The sequence below is a fragment of the Crocodylus siamensis genome, chromosome 3 (assembly GCF_052110815.1).
Source record: "Crocodylus siamensis isolate JL-2025a chromosome 3, ASM5211081v1, whole genome shotgun sequence".
In the NCBI taxonomy this organism is placed as follows: domain Eukaryota; kingdom Metazoa; phylum Chordata; order Crocodylia; family Crocodylidae; genus Crocodylus; species Crocodylus siamensis.
This window is the reverse complement of record NC_143397.1, coordinates 75,536,765-75,554,912: the sequence shown is the minus strand read 5'-3', so window position 1 is coordinate 75,554,912 and position 18,148 is coordinate 75,536,765. Positions and strand designations below refer to the sequence as shown.

General features: G+C 44.9%; 1 protein-coding gene across 2 annotated transcripts in view; it reads left to right on the top strand.

Annotated features, from left to right (window-relative positions):
• Window positions 1-18,148, top strand: part of SYK (spleen associated tyrosine kinase) — a 334,582-nt gene that overhangs the window by 190,465 nt on the left and 125,969 nt on the right. The gene's annotated exons all lie outside the window — the stretch shown is intronic.

Here is an 18,148-nt window from a genome sequence, read left to right as displayed (position 1 = left end):
AGGTATGTTAACTTGTAGAGGAGAGGAGTCCTGTTTAGATCTCCTCCCTCCGATCGTATGGTGTAGTCGCCAATAAACTCAGACTGAGTCTGTGAATTCTAATACCAAACACAATGCAAAGTTTTCTTTCTTCCACAATGGTAATGCCCACTGAGCAGAGTTCCGCTCGGTGATGACTCCTTTTCAAGTCATGCCACTACATTGCACACATTTCCATGCATTTCTCTACCTCTTCACTCCTAGAGCTAAGCTTAGTTTCATAGTTTTATAGTTTGTAGGGTCAGAAGGGACCTGAGCAGATCATCGAGTCCAACTCCCTGCCATGGCAGGAAAGAGTACTGGGGTCAAGCGACCCCAGCAAGCTGTTCATCTAGCTTCCTCTTAAAGACCCCCAGGGTAGGAGCCAGCACCACTTCGCTTGGAAGTTGGTTCCAGATCCTAGCCTCCTTGACCGTGAAGTAGCGCCTCCTGATAGCTAACCTGAGTCTACCCTCTGCCAGCTTGTGACCGTTATTCCTGGTCACTCCTGGTAGTGCTTGGGGGAACAGTGACTCCCCCAGTGCCTGCTGGTCCCCTCTGACTAGTTTGTAACAGGCCACTAGATCCCCCCTCAGCCTTCTCTTCTGGAGGCTGAACAGGTTCAGGTCCTGTAGCCTCTCCTTATAGGGCCTGCCCTGCTGCCCCCTGATCATGCGAGTGGCCCTCCTCTGGACCCTCTCCATGCTGTCCACATCCCTCTTGAAGTGCGGCACCCAGAACTGGACGCAGTACTCCAGCTGCAGCCTGACCAGTGTCGCACAGACGGGGAATATCACCTCCTTGGATCTGCTCGAGATGCATGACAAGGTGTGGTTGGCCTTCCTAACTGCATCCCCACACTGCTGGCCCATGTTCATCTTGGCATCAATGATAACTCCAAGATCCTTTTCTGCCTCTGCACTGATGAGAAGGAAGTTCCCCAGCCTGTAGGTATGCTGCTGGTTCTTCCTCCCCACGCACATCACCTTGCGCTTGTCAGTGTTGAATTCCATCCTAGTCTCATCTGCCCACCCCTGTAACCTGTCTAGGTTTGATTGCAGCCTATTCTTCCCTTTTAACATGCCCACATCCCCCCACATCTTAGTGTCATCAGAAAATTTGAACAGGGTGCTTTTTACCCCCTTGTCCAAGTCACTGATGAAGATGTTGAACAATGCAGGCCTGAGGAACGAGCCCTGCGGAACCCCACTGCCCACATCCCTCCAAGTCAAAAATGACCCGTCCACTACTACTCTCTGGGTGCAGCCCTCCAGCCAGTTGGCAACCCATTTGACTGTGTAGGTGTCGACACCACAGTCTCCCAGTTTCTTAATGAGAACGGGGTGAGAGACAGTGTCGAAGGCCTTCGAATGTCCAAGAAGACTATGTCCACTGCTACCCCTGCATCTAAGGATTTGGTGACCTGGTTGTAGAAGACCACCAGGTTGGTCTGACAGGACCTGCCTCTAATGAACCCTTGTTGGTTGCCCCTAAGGATAACCTCCCCTGCTGGCCCCTCGTGGACATATGCCAGAATAATTCTCTCAAAAAGCTTACTGAGGGTTGAGATAAGACTAACTGGCCTATAGTTTCCTGGGTCCTCCCTCCTCCCTTTTTTGAAGATGGGAGCCATATTGGCCCTCTTCCAGTCCTCTGGCACCACACCAGAGCACCATGAGTACTCGTAAAGCCATGCCAGTGATCCCTCAATGACCTCAGCTAATTCCCTCAGCACTCTGGGGTGGAGATTATTCAGATGATTTAATAGCAGCCTTCTACTAACTGAAGGGTGGTCCCAAAGAGGATGGAGATAGACTGTTCTTAGTGCTTGCAGATGGCTGAATGAGGAGCAGTGGTCTCAAGTTGCAGCAAGGGAAATTTAAGTTAGATATTAGGAAGAATTTTCTCACTAGGAATATAATAAAACACTGGAACAGGTTACCCACAGAGGTTATGGAATCTCCATCCTTGGAGGTTTTTAAGACCTGGGGTAGACAAAGCCTTGGCTGGGATTGTCCTGCTTTGAGCAGGGGGTTGAACTAGATGACCTCCTAAAGTCCCTTCCAACCTTAATTTTCTATGATTTTAACCTTTCTATGATTCTACAATTCAGCCTCCCAACATGGATAGGCTTCAATGTATCTGTTAGCATTATGAGTGAGACTCATGTGTACAGAAGACAGATTACTTTTAGTTACTGGCCCACACACCTGGAACTTACATGTCAAAGACATCAGGATAACCATAAACCTGATTTGATTTTGCCTTTGGAACAAAATCAAAATTTAGTTTCTTCAACATATGCTTGCCAAAAGAATAGAAGGAAAATATAGGTCAACTTCCACTGGGTGAAAGAAGAGAGACAGATAAAATTATAACTTATGTGTATGCTTATATTTGGCAGTGGCTCAGAAGCTCCAATGGTAGGAACCATTTACAAGTCAAGAGAGAGGAGAATCATGTTCTCTACGCTGTTTGTAGGATTCTACATCTGGAGCTGAGAGATATCTTCTACTATAAAGACAAGCTCAGAGAAACATAAGTGGGGTTTGAAATGAAATGATGCTGTCATTTTATCTTAGGTCAGGCTGGGGGGGAATAACTGACCTCAGATTTTTTTTTCTTTAATTACTAGTTCTTTGAAGGAGAAAAGTTATCTTAGAAATAGTTTGCATCATATTATTGTCATGCAAAATATTTTGATGCCTATGTTTCACTGGTAAATGTTCTAGCCCCATTCTTAAATTGATCTATACTCTCAGTATTGCTGGTTACATGAACCAAGGAGACATTACAGTATAAGTAGGTGTGAATAATTCACATTTTTAACATCTACAACCTACCCATCATGAGTTATGCCTACAGCTCTTACATTCTTTCAGTGTTTGCAAGGGATTTTTATGCCACCCTCTTTATCCTCATGGCTAGGGACAGAAGTTACATATAAACTGGTTTAAGTGATCAGAAACTGGTATAAACCTGTAACAGAATATAAGTTCAGTGCACATAAACCAGTTTCAAAATGGATGAAACTGGTTTAAGATAAACCTGGTTGAATGTAGTGTCAGACTTAACTGATTTAAATCAACCAGTTTATGAAACGTCTGTCCAAGACCCCTTTCTGGTTCAAGTTAAATCAGAGTCCCCCAGCATCCCAGCATGTTTTTTAGCTTTGGGCTGTGGTGTCTGCTCTAGAGAGCAGGGCTGGCCCTGCCCCTCTGCTTCCTAGCTGAAGCAGTGAGGGCTGGCTCACTGGCCTCACTCACTGGCTCACTGCCCCCCTCCCCCCAACAAACTCTGGATGGGATCTGGAAGGTTAAACTCACCTTTCCCTGAGTACAGAGCCACCTTGCCCTGCCAGCTGTGACTGTGGACTACAAATCCCAGAGGCACCTGGAAGCAAGAAGAGGAAGTGATGAGCAACCCTACAGAGTCCTGCTGCTCTGATTCTGGACTGCAAATAACAGAGACCTTGGGGGCAACAGGAAGAATAAGTGAACACACAGCCCGTGATGTGTTTATGGTTCTTCAGTTTATAGTTTTTCAGAGAAAGAACTGTTCTTGTTTAAGCTTTTATAAATGCAATGTCACTACCTTCCCCTCCCTACCCTTCTGCTCCAGCAGGGAGGGGGGAAATGTCTTGGAGGGCTTTCTCAAATCCATCTTCTTTGGCAGTGGCTGGCAGGAATGCTCTAGAGCCCCCCAGGATTCTAGGTTGGACCATACGCTGATCTGCTAGCCTTTAAGAGAGAGGTGAGAACTCATCATATATTGTAAGTAAACATGAGTGTGACTGCATCGTCCCCATGGCAAATTCTCTCACAATAAGACATAATTAACAGGTTCTGCGGTTCCTTGATATAAATAGGAGAGGTGTTAACAATTCATGTTTTCTGGGTAAGCCAGTTTGATTAATTTGTCTCCCAAACGAGCTATATTCTGTAGAAAAACACAAACACAACAAAAGTTCTGGAGGATAAAAATTGCACATTGGCTTATGACAAAAAATAAACAAAAGAGCATTAAGTAAAATCTGCATTAGGGAAAAACGGAAAGAAATTACAATATTTTCTCAGGTGCACAAATGTTCTCTGCCTGCTGGTATGCCCAGTCATTTCTGATTTTTTTCATCATCTCTCTCTCTGTTTCACTCACTGCAGCTGTGATTTGTTGTCTAGTTTTACAGTGTTTTGTGTTCATTCAGTCATCTTTGTTAGGTCACCATTTGCTTTAACCTAACCAGTTTTTCTGTTTGAATCTAGTGTCAAACTCTTGCTTTTCACATATTCCAAAAGATTGTTTCCAACTTGTAGCAGAAATGACTCACTGAAACCCTGTTTGTAACAAAACAGGATCATGTCTTCTTGATCTGAACTAACAGTTATCCAAGGTGAATTTTAATGAAAGAGGTCTTTTAAGAATTCCATGTATTGAGCATTACCATTACATAGAGAAAATGAATCATTAGGATATCATTGGTAGTAATGTAGAAATTTTATTAAGTCATTAACCTAAGACAATTGCTTTGTTCAAGTCTCATCATGTGGAAGCTGATTTAAATGAATATACATTATAGAATATGCCAAGCTTTTCACAATTTTCTAACCAAAAAAATTCCAGACAGACTTGCTCAACAGTACAATTATCTCAGAACCGCAAAATAGATGATCATTAATAAATATGTCTTTTTCACTGATACTTTATGCCCTAAAGAGCCCCTTTTGAATTGGATGGAATGGCAGAAAGGCACAAAAGTAATCATCTCAATCATCAAAGTTTTTTATGATATATCATGTATTGGTTTTGTCGGTGTCACTGGGCATAACCCTAGGTAACTCAGAGGGATGGAAGACCATGAGTGTCGATGAAGCCCTTCTGCTCTGGGCTCAGATGAGCCAGGACCCCCCCCCTTGCCCACCCTTTGTAACCCTTCCTCTGGCGCCTGTAATCTCCTGTCCTTCTGGAAAACAGGCAAGCTAAAACTGTTATCTGTGGAATGCAAGGGCACCGCTCAGAGAGAGAAGGGAGGAGGGAAAGGGGAGGAAGAGGGGGGCCAACTAGTAGAGAATTGACCAAGGTATAAAATTACACTCTTGCAGGGCTAAGTGCGCAGGATTTGAGACAATACAGTCTCCCTGTGCCTTTTACTTGAGCTCAAATAAACTCTGTCTGCTTCTTCCCCCAGTGTGTTTATTTGGCGCGACGCACACCAGGCAACGAACCCAATTGTTGCCTCCCTCAGGCACCTTGTGCCAGTAACAGTTTTTGGCGCCCAACGTGGGGCTCGAGGCTAACATTTCGCCTTGCCTGGATCCTGAGGGAGGCAACAGTTTAACAAAACATACAAATTATAGCCCTTCTCCACTGCCCAGAGATGAAAAGAAAGGTATGAGTGGTAAATTGAATTCTTAGGGTGCATGCAGACAGGCACGGACAGCTAACAGAAGGACACCTTGTGCCACTGCTAGCTGTCCCTAGGCAATGCCCATGCCACGTGCCTTCTGGTGCATAGCAGGTTACTTTGGGTGGGCTAGGGGAGGCTGGAGCCAGCAGCCTTACCTGGGGTCGTAGGGGCTGGGGAAGTGCAGCGGCATTGCTCCTGCAGCTTGGAGCCTGGCTGGCAACTGGAGTGTGGTTCCAGCTGGCCAGGCTCCAGTTTTGGGAAGCACAAGTTTTTCCTGTGTGTGTTGTCCCATTTTTTTTTCTGCGTGAGTCCAGGGTCAACACCCCCTTCCCCCCGTTGTGCTGCAGGGTAGCAGTGCAAGAAATGCCTGAATATGTGGTATGTGGCAATGCAGATGGGGCTATGGCACCATATACTGCATGGCTGCACTTGTCTAGATGTGGCCTTAGGGCTCATCCAGACCAGCAGGAATGTGCATTTCCCTGAAGACAAACAGCAGTGGCATACTGCGTGTCGCTGCTACTTGTCCCTGGGGAATGCCCATGGCACACACTCTGGCATGTGGCAGGTTACCTCGGGTGGAGTAGGGGAGGCTGGGACCAGCAACTGGGCTGGCCTCAGCAGCCTTACCTGGGGGCCTCTAGGAGCTTCAGCTGTGACGCTCCTGCAGGAGGAAGCCTGGCCATCAGCTGGAGTGTGGCTCTAGCCAACCATGCTCTGGTTTTGGGTAGCACATGCTGCCATCATGTGCGTCACCCCACTTTCTTTCGTGGGACCCTGGAGATCCCCAAGGTAAAAAGCAGTGCTGCAAAGCAGTGCAGGGAACACCTGTATGTTGTCTGGATGTGTCCTTAAAGTGCAAGCCCCATCTCTCACTGAGTAAAATACAGGGTAACCTAGCATATATTTTCAAAGTGTATCTGGATATGCAACATAGTGCATATATTAATACAGCCATTTAAAATTTTTGGATGGAACAGTTTTCTATTGAAATATAGTTTCATTGAAATCTAAACCTTATATATATTTGTACAATGTTGAACAATTTTGCTTCAACAGTGTCATTTTAATTCATTCTCTCTTGACTTCCATACTAGATTGGAATATTTCATACAAGATAATATTTTTTATTTTATACTAAGCTTGATATTGCATGTAAAAGTCTAAATGAAATTAATAGAAATGACACTATCATTTGGCATCAATAAAACAACACACTTAAGCAATCAGATTCTGAACTGAAACCTTTTTGAAATGTTTTTTTCATGTAAAATTTTAAAATCTTATCTTTTTATGCTGCTTTGAAATGAAAAAAACACATCAGATTTCTGAAGTTTCCTTGGGGAAGAAAGTCTGCTTCCTGACCAGCTCTATTTAATACCAGTTGCAATAAATTCGGTTTAATTTTTTAAAATTACAATATGATAGGTATGATATGTCATTATTGGCTTACCTTGAATAGTTTGAACAGCTGTCCAACAATGGGCAGAGAATAGAGTACAGCATAAGTACATATAAAAAGTACTACTATTCTATAGAAAGGTTCCAATTACTGCACAATCACTTTGTGAATAGAGTTACTCCCTCTCTGTTTCATACACAGGCAACAGGTGCCTTCAGTAGGACCCTACCTTCTTGTCACCCACCATTTTTATGGTGCCTCCAGAAAAGACTGGCTGGAGTCAGAGTGTCGTTAATATTTACTTCCTCCTGTGCAGTATTTGTTCAGGATTTCTTTAGCTCTAGTTTGTGAAACTCATGCTCTTGCCCTGCATAATGAAGGGGAAGTGAACCTTCATAGCTCCAAAAGCACTGAGGAGGCACATACAGTCTCTCCTGGGGGTGCTCTGCACATGAAAGGTGTGAGAATATGGATGGATAGCCTTCATAGTTATCTACTACTGGCGTAGAATGCCATGCTGAGGCCAGCTCTACACCACAAAAGGTATATCAGGATCATTATGCTATCCTCCAAGCATAGATGCAACTTAAACCAGCAAAAAAGGTAACCCTGCAAATATGATTTATATTGATTCATTAGGCAAAATAAGCTTTACCAGAAAACCCCCAACTTTTATCACAACATAGCCGCATTTACTTTAGAAGGGTTTGGTGATTCAGATATGTCACAAAAACCACTCTCTCTCAGCATGCTGTCTAGACTATGCTGACTCCACACCATGGCCTGGTGCAGGAGAAGAAAAGCTTAGAGCCTACACTTTCCTGTTCCAGCACTTCCAACCCCAAGCATTCAAAAATCATGAAGCAGGCCTCCAAAATATTGACTAAAAAGACCCGGGAGATTGTAAACTACTGAACGAGACTTTTAATGTGCTTTTTCATTCCTTAGCATTGAAGATTCAAATTTTCAAGTTTTTTTCTGTAAACATGAGGGCTATGAAACTTTTAATTTGTTTAATCATGAAAGTTGATCCTGTCATAATCCCATAGGTCTGGGAAGAAATGTACTAACTATTGTGAGACAAAAAATCACAGCTGATAACATTTGTTTTCACAGTCTTGCTTTCTATGGTAGTTAGCATAAAGATGCTTAAGGGTGCTGGGACTAATTTCATGGGATGCTTTTGTGCAGCTATAGAAGAGAGGGGGCTTCTTTGGGATATACAAAGAGTAGAACAACAAGCTATGCAAAGCATGTTTTGCTGACAATGCTTCACTTGTGGCAAACAGATAGATGGTCTTCAGAAGATGAACAACAGATAGAAAAGGTGGCAGCACCTGGTGGAATGATGGTCAATGTGAAGAAATATGAAATGATAAGAAACCAGCAGTATAGAAAGAATATATTTAAGGATTACAAATAATTAGCTGGAACAGATGGCATCTTGTGAAACCTCATTAGGAGTGATGAGCAGAGCAGCAAAGAGTAAAGGCAAACATGGTTTTTACTAGAAGGCAGGGTACAGATGTACGTTATAGACTGAATCAGAGATGCATCAACTTTCATAAGCAAGAGCTCACTTCATCAGATGCCATGAAAAGAAACACACAGAGGAAGCTATCAAAAGAAGACAGTGATTTGAATACAAAAGAGGGGGTGGGGGAGGTAATGTTGAGAGAGGAGAACGAGTAATACACCTAGAGGGACATGGAGGTCAAAAAACGTTAATCCAGGTAATGGGATAAAAATCCGTAGTCCCTGTTTAGACCACACTTAACCCAATGCAGCCTGTGGATTTTTTGTTCTGCAGTTCTGTGTTTGAATTGGCTTTTAAGTTCTGCTGTTTAAGAACAGCTATTCTGAAGTCAGTGATAGAATGTCTAGCAAGGTTAAAGTGTTTTAATACAGCCTTTTCGTGTTTTTAGACTTGATGACAGACCGGCGCTGCCTCATTCTTTCACATACGAATTGGCCCCATCTATCTAACGCAGACAGCAGAGTGGCACTATAAGCAGGTGATGGCACATATGATACTGTTACTGGAGCAGGTGAATGAACGTCAGATGTTATAATCCCTGTTATTTGGTCCATTGATGATGTGGTCTGTATTGATGAGGGGACACAATTTGCATCAGTCCATTGCAAGGCTTGGTGCCATAGTAAGAATAGGTGTTAGGTAGCCTGTTGCTTGAGAGACACCATTGAGGGTGAGGGCTGTCTGCAAGCCAGGAAAGGTTTGTCCTGCATGGCTACTTTGAGATGGTGGTTATTTGCCATGAAGCATTACAGGCCATTAATGATGTGTCCAAAGTGTTCAACCTGGAGGTTGTACATGACAACCAGAGGGATTTTGTTGTCTCTGTCTCAGGGTTGATACCTTAGCAGGAAAGAGCAGGGCCTGAACCTGGCTTTGTTGATTTGAGTGGCTAAGGTTTTGGGAATCTATTGTAGGTGTAAGAATTGCTGCTCTAGATCCTTAATGGATGCAACCTGGTCAGTGGGATCAGAGCAGATATGACTGTAATGTAGAAGTATGCTATCGACTATGGATCCTAATGGTGTGCTTAGGATGAAAGCTGGTGCTATAGAGGTAGTTGAGGTGGTTGGTAGGTTTCTGATACAATTTGATGGTGATGTTGGGCTCTGGAGATTTAGCAGCTTCAGTATGGGAAGGCTGAACTAGGCTGAATTGGTTGGTAACCATACAGACAGAAGAAATTCAGGCACAAGACTGCAGTGGTTCAGGCTAGAAGCCGAGGGGTGCTAGAGCAGCCCTCCTTTGACTTTCACAGGGCTGAGCAGAGGGAGGTGTGGTCAGGCCCTGGCAGAACTCTCTTACTATTCCCCCACCCCCTCCTGAGAAGCCCAGCGGGGAATGTTTATCACCCCTAAGTCAGTGTTTATCAACCCATTAAGAAAATAAAGCCTCTCTCCATTAAATCGTGGAGCTCTTCTTAAACAGCTTTTCCAAGGAAGGACATTAAGTTACCTGCTGATTAGCTCTAAAAAGCTTGTCTGCTTTTGTCCTCTCCTACAGCCTGGATGGTAGCCAGCATGTGGTCTGCTAGCCAATGCTGAGGTCTCTGTGTAAGGCAGGGGGGAGTGGGGAATAATCCCTGTTTAGCAGGGAGAAGCCAGGTAGACATTCACTGCCTGAAAGTCACTGCCAATCTGCAGCCAGGGTACAGAGGGGAGGGGCCAGCTATGCTGTGGAATAGTGAGCCCCACCCAGCCCAGCCCAGAAAGCATGCTGGGGTGCTGGGGATGTCTGGTTTATCTTAAACCACCAAGGGGTCTGGGACAGACATTGCATAAACAGGTTTGACCCAAATGAGTTGGCTGATAAACCTGGTTGAATGAAGCATCTCAAACCAGTTTCATCCATTTTCAGACTGGTTTATGTGCAATGAATATCTGTTCTGTTACAGGTTTAAACCAGTTTCGGATCATTTAAACTGGTTCATGTGTAACATCTGTCTCTAGCTGTGGTGGAGGTATAATGATCTGGCTAAACTCCTGGAGAAACTGCTACATACAGGGGCAGCAGTGACTTCTGGGTGCTGCCACACCACTGGCTCAATCTCATGGCTGTAATGGCAGCAGTTTTTTTTCCATCACTCCCAGACACTGCCCAGGGCACCTGCTCTGGTCCCCCTGTCCTAATTTTGCCACTGCCATGTTGTCATGATGGAGGATGGAAAGATTCCCAAAGCAAGCTATGCACTGGATAATGCTACAAGGGAAAAGAAGGATGAGAAGCCAGCAAAGAACTTGGAAGAAAAGCATCTATAGAATGTTGGAGATGATCAGGCTATTTGTGGGAGGAAGTGTGTCATGCCAATCAAGGGAAGTCATTCTTCCACTCTATTCAACATTGGTGAGGCCTCACCTAGAATATTGTGTCTCGTTTTGGGGCCTGCACTTTGAGAAGGATGTAGACAGATTGGAAAGAGTCCATTACAGGGTAACAAAAATGATTAGAGGCCTGGGAAGCAAGACTTATGAGGAAAGGATAAAAGTACTAGAGTTATTTAATCTGGATAAGAGAAGATTGAAGGGGAATTTGGTAATAGTCTTCAAATATCTGAAGGGCAATTACACAGAAGATGGAGATGGGCTTTTGTCTGCAACCATAGGGGGCAGGCCTAGGAAAAATGGCCTCAAACTGTACTAGATGAAATATAGGTTGCAGATTAGGAGCAGCTTTCTGACTATAAGGTTGTTTAAGCATGGGAAGAGGCCACCTTGATAAATTACACAATCTCCATCTCTTGAAATTTTCAAGAGCAGGGTGGACAGAGACTTGGTTGGGATGGTTTAGGGTCAATTCTGCCTTGAGCTGGCCTAGATAACCTTGTGAGGTCTTTTTCAGCCTTATTTTCCTATGATCTTATTCAGCCTTGAATTTTAGCCCAGAACGTTAGTCTGGTATAGTGGATGAAAGAAGATAACGTACCAAAATACACTGTGTTTTCTTTTGCTCCCAGAAGGAAGTACTAAAAATACAGCAATTCAATCATACATGCAGGGGAAAGGCATATGGATTTTTAGAAACTACTATTTTGTATTTAGAAGTTACTGGAAATACAACATTTCAAATTCACAGAGACCTGTGATTCATGGACTACCTAAAAACATTTTTACATTTTATATAAATTAATATATTTAATGTATATTTATCCAGGCATCTTTAGTATTTCAACCCTTGAACATTAAAGATACTTGAATGCAATGTCATTAATAAAAATAAGTTATTATTACTAAACTTACTTGGAGAGCAAACCTTTAATTTGTTTTTTGAACTCTCAAGCAAAGAAGCTTTTTATAGTTGGCATGGTATTTAGTGATTTGAAAAATAAGATACATAACATTTTCTTGATTTTTCAAACAATTTTGATTGAAAGGTCACCCTCATAACATGATGCGGAATTAATCTCTTTGAACTTTCCAAATACATCTTATTAAATGTGATTAAAATAGTTTGATTAAGTAATTTAGCTAGCATTCATATCTAAAGGTTTGCAGAGCAGCTTTGTAACAGAATGGTTGTCCTGAAATATTGCCACCCCTGCAGAATGAATAGGGAAGTGGCACATACACAACTGAATAAACCATTTGGCCCATACAGTTCATTGTGGGAAGATCAGATCATAATTATTTTGCATCCCCCACAACTTCTGCTCTGCTCTGCTGCCTATCTGTGCCATCAAGCATAAGGCAGCTAAAAATCCACACATCCAGCTCTGTGCTTTTCCTCAAATGCATCTGAACATCCCTGGGGAAAACTCCAATAAACTTCATGAACCATCTTGAAACTTAGGAGGAGGTATTTAAAATAGAAAATTTAGGTGCTGAGAAGGACATTCTGAGGGCATAATTTGCATGCACATGCATACAAACATGTTCAACAGTGGTCAAATAGACTGTGTATCCCAATGATGTGAAAAGGTACCTGGGCAAAATTTAAAAAAAAGAGAAGCAAAGAGAAACTAATTGTCATGGAAAAATAAGGCCCATGTTACTGCATTTATTTGAATATAAGATGGCCCTGATTATAAAGCGACCCCCCCCCAAATAATTAGATTCCATATATGGAAAAAATTATACATTTGATATAATTTTCCAGGTATAGAATCTAATTATTGGGGCTTTGTCTTGAATTTGTCAATCCCCCACCGTTACAGCAGGGAAAATAAATCTAGGGAGTCAGATTTACCCCTTTATGTTATACAAACTATGAATGATATTAGTTCAAGGCCAAAGGCTTATGGTTTTCTACATAGTTTATTGGGCTGGGCCATCCAGAGACAACAGCCTTTCAAGCCACAGCTCAGCACTGCTCTGTATGTATGTGTATTCCACATACCCCCCACTAAAGGTCCATGTGCTAATTATCCCCCACTCATGACTGGAACTAGGTGCTCTTAACCTGGGAATCCTCCAATAATTTATATGTAAATAAGACATAGGGCAGCCTGATCTGACTTTACCTCATGGAGTTAGGGAGGAGGGGAGCACACTAAGCTGTTTGGGGCCCCATTGAGTGATGCTTACCAGACATTTAAGGTGAAGAAACAGGACTTACTGGAAATGGGAAAGAAAGAGGTTAGGTTAAAGGACATGGTTATCATGGGTGACCTGAACTTTCCAGACATCTGCTGGTAAGAGCAGTCAGCCAGGTCTGACCACTCACGTAGGTTCCTAGCCAGAATGCAGGACCTCCATCTAATGCAGGAGGTGCACAGCCCCACCAGGAGAGATGCCTTGTGGGACCTGGTGCTGGCCACCGGCGACGACCTGGTGAGGGGGCTGCAGGTGCTCGACCACCTGGGCGATAGCGATCATAGCCTGCTGGAATTCACCATCCAGTGCAAGCTGGCAAAGGCCTACAGCAAGGCAGCAGCCCTAGATTTCAGGAGGGAGGACTTCAATGAGCTAAGGAGAATACTTGGGGAAGCACTGAGGTCCCAGAGGGGAGGGGAGCCAGGTGTCCAAGAAGAGTGGTTGATCCTCCAAGCCCAAAGAGAGGTAATCCCAATGCGGATCAAAGGGGGCAGGAGGGCGCAAAAGCTCCCATGGCTCACCAAAAACATCTGGGAGTGTCTCCTAGCTAAAAGGGAGGCATACACCCAATGGAAGGGAGGGGCCATCACCAGGGAGGATTATATTGCAGTTGCTCAGTGATGCAGGGAAGACCAAGGTGGAGATGGAACTGGGACTAGCTTCCCAGATCAAGGATGACAACAAGTCCTTTTTTAAATACACAGGGAGAAAAAAGGTTCTGGGTAATGTGGGGCTCCTGCAGGACACGCTAGGAAATTTGGTCGTCACACCAGATAACAAAGCTAACATATTTAACAATTTCTTTGCCTCCATTTTCCTAAGCAGGGACCGGAACAGTCACCTCCCATCTGGGCCCCCCTCAGACCCCAAGGGAGGTGCACCTAGGCCAAGGGTTAGTGAGGAACTAGTCAGGGAAGTTCTGGAGGGACTGGATGTATTCAGATCAGCTGGTCCAGACGATCTCCACCCTAGAGTACTGAGGGAATTAGCTGAGGTCATTGCGGTACCCCTGGCATGGCTTAATAAGCACTTGTGGTGCTCTGGTGTGGTGCCAGAGGACTGGAAGAGGGCCAATGTGGCTCCCATCTTCAAAAAGGGGGGGAAGAAGGACCCGGGAATCTATAGGTCAGTTAGTCTTACGTCAATCCTGTGCAAGCTTTCTGAAAGAATTATTCTGGCACATGTTCATGAGGGGCCAGCAGGGGAGGTTATCCTTAGGGGCAACCAACAAGGGTTCATTAGAGGCAGGTCCTGTCAGACCAACCTGGTGGTCTTCTACAACCAGGTCACCAAATCCTTAGATGCAGGGGTAGCAGTGGACATAGTCTTTTTGGACATTCGAAGGCCTTCGACACTGTCTCTCACCCCGTTCTCATTAAGAAACTGGGAGACTGTGGTGTCGACACCTACACAGTCAAATGGGTTGCCAACTGGCTGGAGGGCTGCACCCAGAGAGTAGTAGTGGACGGGTCATTTTTGACTTGGAGGGATGTGGGCAGTGGGGTTCCGCAGGGCTCGTTCCTCAGGCCTGCATTGTTCAACATCTTCATCAGTGACTTGGACAAGGGGGTAAAAAGCACCCTGTTCAAATTTTCTGATGACACTAAGATGTGGGGGGATGTGGGCATGTTAAAAGGGAAGAATAGGCTGCAATCAAACCTAGACAGGTTACAGGGGTGGGCAGATGAGACTAGGATGGAATTCAACACTGACAAGCGCAAGGTGATGTGCGTGGGGAGGAAGAACCAGCAGCATACCTACAGGCTGGGGAACTTCCTTCTCATCAGTGCAGAGGCAGAAAAGGATCTTGGAGTTATCATTGATGCCAAGATGAACATGGGCCAGCAGTGTGGGGATGCAGTTAGGAAGGCCAACCACACCTTGTCATGCATCTCGAGCAGATCCAAGGAGGTGATATTCCCCGTCTGTGCGACACTGGTCAGGCTGCAGCTGGAGTACTGCGTCCAGTTCTGGGTGCCGCACTTCAAGAGGGATGTGGACAGCATGGAGAGGGTCCAGAGGAGGGCCACTCGCATGATCAGGGGGCAGCAGGGCAGGCCCTATAAGGAGAGGCTACAGGACCTGAACCTGTTCAGCCTCCAGAAGAGAAGGCTGAGGGGGGATCTAGTGGCCTGTTACAAACTAGTCAGAGGGGACCAGCAGGCACTGGGGGAGTCACTGTTCCCCCAAGCACTACCAGGAGTGACCAGGAATAACGGTCACAAGCTGGCAGAGGGTAGACTCAGGTTAGCTATCAGGAGGCGCTACTTCACGGTCAAGGAGGCTAGGATCTGGAACCAACTTCCAAGCGAAGTGGTGCTGGCTCCTACCCTGGGGGTCTTTAAGAGGAAGCTAGATGAACAGCTTGCTGGGGTCGCTTGACCCCAGTACTCTTTCCTGCCATGGCAGGGGGTCAGACTTGATGATCTGCTCAGGTCCCTTCCGACCCTACAAACTATGAAACTATGAAATCTCCCTTAGTCTTCTCTTCTGCAGACTAAATACGTCCAGTTCCCTCAGCCTCTCCTCAGAAGTCATGTGCACCAGCCCTGGAACCACTTTTGTTGCCCTAGGTCCACATCCTTTCTGTAGTAGGGAGCCCAGAACTGGACATACTACTCCAAATGTTGCCTCACCAGTGCCGAATAGAGGGGAATAATCACGTCCCTCAATCTGCTGGCAATGCTTCTACTATGCAGCCCAGTATGCCATTAGCCTTCTTCATAAGAGCACACTGCTCATATTCAGCTTATTGTCCACTGTAACTCTCACATCTTTTTCTACAGACCTGCTGCTTAGCCAGTCAGTCTTCAGCCTGTGTTCTGGTGCATGGAACTGTTTCTTCCTAAGTGTAGGACTTTGCACTTGTTCTTACTGAACCTCATGAGATTTGTTTTACTCCCTGCAGCTTGGTGTCATCTGCAATCATGCTGAGGGTGCACTTTTTGCTATCTTCCAGCTCATTGATGAAGATAGTAAGTAAAACTTGCCCCAGGACTGACCCGTGGGGCACTCCACTTGATAGTGGATGCCAATTAGACATTGAGACATTGATTACTATCCTTTGAGCCTGATGATCCAGTCGGTTTTCTATATATCTTACAGTCCATTCATCCAACCAGTACTTCCTTAGCTTGCTTGTGAGACTGTTGTGGGAGACAGTATCAAAAGCCTTGCTAAAGTCAAGGTACACCACATCCACTTTTCTTCCTGCATCCACAGAGCCATTCTTTTCATTATAGAGAGCAATCAGGTTGTAGTGACTTACCCTTGGGGAATCCACACTGACTCTTTCTAATCGCCTTCTGCTCCAAGTGCTTAAAAATGGATTCCTTGAGGACCTGCTCCATGATTTTTCCAGGGACTGAAGTAAAGCTGACTGGTCAGTATTTCTCTGGATCCTTCTTCCTTCTTTTCTCTAAGAATAGGCACTAGATTTGCCCTTTTCCAATCATTTGGGACCTCTCCCAATTGCCACAATTTTTCAGATATAACGGCCAGTGGCTCTGCAGTTACATTGGCCAATTCCCTCAGCACCCTCAGGTGCATCACATCTGGCTCCATGGACTCATACAAATCCAACCTTTCTAAGTAGTTCCTACCTTGTTCTTTTGCCACAGTTGGCTGCTCACCTCCTCCCCAAACTGTGCTGTCTAGTGCACTAGTCTGGGGGCTGACCTTGCCTGTGAAGACTGAAGTGAAAAAAAAGGTTGAGTACTTCAGCCTTGTCCACATCATCTATCATTAAACTGCCTTTTCCATTTAGTAAGGGACCTATACTTTTCCTGATCTTCCTCTTGTTGCTGACATACTTATCGAAACCTTTCTTGTTACTCTTCATGTCTCTTGCTAGCTGCAACTCTAATTGCACTTTGGTCTGTTTGATTTCACCCTGGCATAGATCCGTAGATGTTAAGGTCAGAAGGGACCTCAATAGATCATCGAGTCTGACCCCCTGCATAGGCAGAAAAGTGTGCTGTGTTCAGATGACTCTAGCCAGATGCCTATCTAATCTTCCCTTGAAGACCCTCGGGGTAGGGGAGAGCACCACCTCCTTTGGGAGCCCATTCCAGATTTTGGCCACTCTAACTGTTAAGACGTTCTTCCTAATGTCCAGTCTAAATCTGCTCTCTGCTAGCTTATGGCCATTATTTCTTGTAACCTCCAGGGGAGCCTTGGTGAGTAGAACCTCACCAATTCTCTTCTGCACCCCCATGATGCATTTATAGGCAGCCACAAGGTCACCTCTCAACCTTCTCTTGCAGAGGCTGAAGAGTTCCAGGTGCCCTAGTTTTTCTTCGTAGGGTGTGGCCTGCAAGCCCTTAACCGTATGAGTGGACCTTCTCTGGACACTCTCCAAGTTATGCACATCCCTCTTGAAGTGTGATACCCAAAACTGGATCCAGTACTCCAACTGTGGTCTGACCAGTGCCTAATAGAGGGGAAGTATCACGTCCTTGGTTCTGTTTGTTATGCATCTGCTGATGCACGATAAAGTGCAGTTAGCTTTGCTGATGACTTCATCACACTGACAACTCATGTTCATCTTGGAGTCCACTAGGACTCCGAAATCCCTTTCTGTTTCCATGCTGCCAAGCAGGTCATTTCCTAGGCAGTAGGTGTGCTGGACATTTTTCCTCCCTAGGTGCAGCACTTTGCATTTCTCCTTGTTAAATCTCATTCTATTGTTTTCTGCCCATTTGTCCGACCTGTCCAGGTCTGCCTGTAGTTGTTCCCTGCCCTCCGGTGTGTCCACTTCTCCCCACAGTTTTGTATCATCTGCAGACTTGGACAGAGTACACTTCACTCCCTCGTCCAAGTCACTGATGAAGACACTGAAGAGTATCGGTCCAAGGACTGAGCCCTGTGGGACCCCACTGCCTACGTCCTTCCAGGTCAATACAAACCCGTCCACCACCACTCTCTGGGTATGACCCTTTAGCCAATTTGCCACCCACCAAACTGTGTAATCATCCTAGTCACATCCTCTTAACTTGTTCACCAGTATAGGGTGGGATACAGTATCAAAAGCCTTCCTGAAGTCTAAGTAAACAGTATCTACTCCTACTCCTTCATCTAGGTGTTTTGTAACCTGGTCATTAAAAGAGACTAGATTAATCAGGCATGATCTACCTGTTACAAACCTGTGCTGGTTTCCCCTCCGCATAATTTTTCCTGCTGGGCTCTCACATATATGAGCATTAATAATCTTTTCAAAGACTTTACCAAGGATGGAGATGAGACTGACTGGCTTGTAGTTG